Here is a 6,000-nt window from a genome sequence, read left to right on the forward strand (position 1 = left end):
TTTAAGGTTCTTAATGAATTTACCTCCGACTCCAGGACGCTCCCTACCCAGGCCCCCACACAGGAAGCATGTAACACCCTTAGTACTTTTTTCATCGAAAAAATCGTATTGATTAAGGACACCATCCCTGTTATGTCTCCTGGCGCTGGATCCGTTTCTCCCCCTCACAATACTTCCTCTTTCACACAATTTCCTCTCCTAGACTCATCTTCCTTGGCCACTCTCGCTACCCGCATCAAGTCGGGATCTCCAGATGACTGTTGCCCCCCCTCTATACTCCGGGACATCTGCCACTCTTTACCCGACTGCATTCTCCCTCTGCTAAACTCTTCTCTCTACTCTGGTACGGTGCCGGGCTCCTTTAAGGAGGCGGTGTTGGTGCCCCTCCTGACGAAGCCGGGGGCTGACCCCGCTGCCCCGGCTAACTACCGCCCTATCTCCCTCTTACCTTTCTTCTCAAAAATCCTGGAAGCCCACGTCACCACCTGTCTCTCACAGTTCATTGAGAGCTCCAACTTTCTCGAGGTCAATCAGGCGGGCTTCAGACCCGGCCACTCTACGGAGACAGTGATCTTGGCCGTGCTGGATGCCCTGAGAGACGGTGTTGACAAGGGGGCCCCCCAGGCCCTGGTACTACTAGACCTGTCAGCCGCCTTCGACACGGTGGATCATAACATCCTTCTCCGCCGTGTTGAGCAGGCTGGCATTCAGGGCCTGGCGTTGGCCTGGGTCAGATCCTTCCTGACTGGCAGGTCTCAGACCCTCAGTCTGGGCGCCTTCAGGGCTCCTAGAGAGCACTCGCTCTGTGGGGTCCCCCAGGGTTCTTCTTTGTCCCCTCTTCTCTTTAACCTCTATCTTCGCCCCCTTCTCTTTTCTTTGAGGCAGTGGGACGTTACCGTATTTAATTACACGGACGACCTGCAACTCATCTTTTCTCTCAACTCCCCCTCTGCTATCCCCAACTTTCAGGCAGTCATGTCCCACATTCTCCAGTGGATGGGCCACAACCAGTTAAAGTTGAACCCCGGTAAGACGGAGCTCCTCCTTCCCGGTAGGAGCGCCACCTTCTGGGGGCCTCAATTCTGGCCGGCGGAATTGGGCCCTTCTCCCACCCCGGTAGCTTCGGTGAAGAGTCTGGGGGTCACCATTGATTCCGCCTTATGCCTAGGGCCGCAGGTGGGGACCGTGGTCTCGTCCTGTATCTACCAACTGCGCAGGATCAGGAAAGTGGCATATCTTCTTACACCTGATACCCTCCTGCAGGTTATCATGGCCCTCGTCCTCTCCCGCCTAGATTTTTCCAATGCGATCTACCATGGTCTGCCTAAAACATCGTTGGCTAGACTGCAAGTGGTCCAAAATCAGGCGGCGAGATTGGCCTTAGGGATTCCGAAGTGGCAATCCGCCAGGCCCCTTCTTGTCAAACTCCACTGGCTCCCTGTCATCTCTAGGGCAGCCTTCAAGATCGGCTGCCTTACCTTTAAGTCATTAGCTGGCCCCTGCCCTGCCTTTGTGAAATCCCTCATCAGACCCTACTGTCCATCCCGCAACTTGAGATCCTCTCACCTCCACTTCTTGACTGTCCCCTCTTATAAGCTCTGCAGATCTGGAGGCCGGAGATTTGCCTACCTGGCCCCCAAGCTCTGGAACTCTTTTCCTCTCTCTCTTAAAACTTCTAATTCTTTGACTCTTTTTCGTAAATCTTTAAAAACTTGGCTCTTCCCCCAATCTGGTTAGTCTTTCTGTCCCCCCTCACTTCTGACCAGCGCCAGGAAACCCATGGTGTCAGTGCGCTTTATAAGCACCCCTTACGATACGATACGATACGATCAGCCTGGATAGCTTGACTCCAGTGGTGTGGAGAGCCTGGGACTCACGTCTGAGCATACCCAGCCCACTCGGGGTGAAAATTGCAAAAAACACAGTTGATGGACAGAATGTAGAACAATGTCATACATTCACCCCAGTACAAAGATCTGGGCCTAAATCCATCGTTTTTTTTTGCACTCCACACCACCGTAGGTTAGACACTGGCTATATGCAAATCAGCTCTGACCCTGTGCCTCATGGGAACAGTCCAGTCCGAACTACCAAGCCATGTCTTTCCCAGACCGGAATCAAGCATCCAAGGACCGGTTTCTGGCTATCAGCCTTCATCAGCCTGGATAGCTTGACTCCAGTGGTGTGGAGAGCCTGGGACTCACGTCTGAGCATACCCAGCCCACTCGGGGTGAAAATTGCAAAAAACACAGTTGATGGACAGAATGTAGAACAATGTCATACATTCACCCCAGTACAAGGATCTGGGCCTAAATCCATCGTTTTTTTGCACTCCACACCACCCTGGGTTAGACACTGGCTATATGCAAATCAGCTCTGACCCTGTGCCTCATGGGAACAGTCCAGTCCGAACTACCAAGCCATGTCTTTCCCAGACCGGAATCAAGCATCCAAGGACCGGTTTCTGGCTATCAGCCTTCATCAGCCTGGATAGCTTGACTCCAGTGGTGTGGAGAGCCTGGGACTCACGTCTGAGCATACCCAGCCCACTCGGGGTGAAAATTGCAAAAAACACAGTTGATGGACAGAATGTAGAACAATGTCATACATTCACCCCAGTACAAAGGTCTGGGCCTAAATCCATCGTTTTTTTGCACTCCACACCACCCTAGGTTAGACACTGGCTATATGCAAATCAGCTCTGACCCTGTGCCTCATGGGAACAGTCCAGTCCGAACTACCAAGCCATGTCTTTCCCAGACCGGAATCAAGCATCCAAGGACCGGTTTCTGGCTATCAGCCTTCATTAGCCTGGATAGCTTGACTCCAGTTGTGTGGAGAGCCTGGGACTCACGTCTGAGCATACCCAGCCCACTCGGGGTGAAAATTGCAAAAAACACAGTTGATGGACAGAATGTAGAACAATGTCATACATTCACCCCAGTACAAAGATCTGGGCCTAAATCCATCGTTATTTTGCACTCCACACCACCCTAGGTTAGACACTGGCTATATGCAAATCAGCTCTGACCCTGTGCCTCATGGGAACAGTCCAGTCCGACCTACCAAGCCATGTCCTTCCCAGACCGGAATCAAGCATCCAAGGACCGGTTTCTGGCTATCAGCATTCATCAGCCTGGATAGCTTGACTCCAGTGGTGTGGAGAGCCTGGGACTCACGACTGAGCATACCCAGCCCACTCGGGGTGAAAATTGCAAAAAACACAGTTGATGGACAGAATGTAGAACAATGTCATACATTCACCCCAGTACAAAGATCTGGGCCTAAATCCATCGTTTTTGTGCACTCCACACCACTCTAGGTTAGACACTGGCTATATGCAAATCAGCTCTGACCCTGTGCCTCATGGGAACAGTCCAGTCCGAACTACCAAGCCATGTCTTTCCCAGACCGGAATCAAGCATCCAAGGACCGGTTTCTGGCTATCAGCCTTCATCAGCCTGGATAGCTTGACTCCAGTGGTGTGGAGAGCCTGGGACTCACGTCTGAGCATACCCAGCCCACTCGGGGTGAAAATTGCAAAAAACACAGTTGATGGACAGAATGTAGAACAATGTCATACATTCACCCCAGTACAAAGATCTGGGCCTAAATCCATCGGTTTTTTGCACTCCACACCACCCTAGGTTAGACACTGGCTATATGCAAATCAGCTCTGACCCTGTGCCTCATGGGAACAGTCCAGTCCGAACTACCAAGCCATGTCTTTCCCAGACCGGAATCAAGCATCCAAGGACCGGTTTCTGGCTATCAGCCTTCATCAGCCTGGATAGCTTGACTCCAGTGGTGTGGAGAGCCTGGGACTCACGTCTGAGCATACCCAGCCCACTCGGGGTGAAAATTGCAAAAAACACAGTTGATGGACAGAATGTAGAACAATGTCATACATTCACCCCAGTACAAAGATCTGGGCCTAAATCCATCGTTTTTTTGCACTCCATACCACCCTAGGTTAGACACTGGCTATATGCAAATCAGCTCTGACCCTGTGCCTCATGGGAACAGTCCAGTCCGAACTACCAAGCCATGTCTTTCCCAGACCGGAATCAAGCATCCAAGGACCGGTTTCTGGCTATCAGCCTTCATCAGCCTGGATAGCTTGACTCCAGTGGTGTGGAGAGCCTGGGACTCACGTCTGAGCATACCCAGCCCACTCGGGGTGAAAATTGCAAAAAACACAGTTGATGGACAGAATGTAGAACAATGTCATACATTCACCCCAGTACAAAGATATGGGCCTAAATCCATCATTTTTTTGCACTCCACGCCACCCTAGGTTAGACACTGGCTATATGCAAATCAGCTCTGACCCTGTGCCTCATGGGAACAGTCCAGTCCGAACTACCAAGCCATGTCTTTCCCAGACCGGAATCAAGCATCCAAGGACCGGTTTCTGGCTATCAGCCTTCATCAGTCTGGATAGCTTAACTCCAGTGGTGTGGAGAGCCTGGGATTCACGTCTGAGCATACCCAGCCCACTCGGGGTGAAAATTGCAAAAAACACAGTTGATGGACAGAATGTAGAACAATGTCATACATTCACCCCAGTACAAAGATCTGGGCCTAAATCCATCGTTTTTTTGCACTCCACACCACCCTAGGTTAGACACTGGCTATATGCAAATCAGCTCTGACCCTGTGCCTCATGGGAACAGTCCAGTCCGAACTACCAAGCCATTCCTTTCCCAGACCGGAATCAAGCATCCAAGGACCGGTTTCTGGCTATCAGCCTTCATCAGCCTGGATAGCTTGACTCCAGTGGTGTGGAGAGCTTGGGACTCACGTCTGAGCATACCCAGCCCACTCGGGGTGAAAATTGCAAAAAACACAGTTGATGGACAGAATGTAGAACAATGTCATACATTCACCCCAGTACAAAGATCTGGGCCTAAATCCATAGTTTTTTTGCACTCCACACCACCCTAGGTTAGACACTGGCTATATGCAAATCAGCTCTGACCCTGTGCCTCATGGGAACAGTCCAGTCCGAACTACCAAGCCATGTCTTTCCCAGACCGGAATCAAGCATCCAAGGACCGGTTTCTGGCTATCAGCCTTCATCAGCCTGGATAGCTTGACTCCAGTGGTGTGGAGAGCCTGGGACTCACGTCTGAGCATACCCAGCCCACTCGGGGTGAAAATTGCAAAAAACACAGTTGATGGACAGAATGTAGAACAATGTCATACATTCACCCCAGTACAAAGATCTGGGCCTAAATCCGTCGTTTTTTTGCACTCCACACCACCCTAGGTTAGACACTGGCTATATGCAAATCAGCTCTGACCCTGTGCCTCATGGGAACAGTCCAGTCCGAACTACCAAGCCATGTCTTTCCCAGACCGGAATCAAGCATCCAAGGACCGGTTTCTGGCTATCAGCCTTCATCAGCCTGGATAGCTTGACTCCAGTGGTGTGGAGAGCCTGGGACTCACGTCTGAGCATACCCAGCCCACTCGGGGTGAAAATTGCAAAAAACACAGTTGATGGACAGAATGTAGAACAATGTCATACATTCACCCCAGTACAAAGATCTGGGCCTAAATCCATCGTTTTTTTGCACTCCACACCACCCTAGGTTAGACACTGGCTAAATGCAAATCAGCTCTGACCCTGTGCCTCATGGGAACAGTCCAGTCTGAACTACCAAGCCATGTCTTTCCCAGACCGGAATCAAGCATCCAAGGACCGGTTTCTGGCTATCAGCCTTCATCAGCCTGGATAGCTTGACTCCAGTGGTGTGGAGAGCCTGGGACTCACGTCTGAGCATACCCAGCCCACTCGGGGTGAAAATTGCAAAAAACACAGTTGATGGACAGAATGTAGAACAATGTCATACATTCACCCCAGTACAAAGATCTGGGCCTAAATCCATCGTTTTTTTGCACTCCACACCACCCTAGGTTAGAAACTGGCTATATGCAAATCAGCTCTGACCCTGTGCCTCATGGAAACAGTCCAGTGCGAACTACCAAGCCATG

The sequence above is a fragment of the Lissotriton helveticus genome, chromosome 1_1, assembly GCF_964261635.1.
Source record: "Lissotriton helveticus chromosome 1_1, aLisHel1.1, whole genome shotgun sequence".
Taxonomy (NCBI): Eukaryota; Metazoa; Chordata; class Amphibia; order Caudata; family Salamandridae; genus Lissotriton; species Lissotriton helveticus.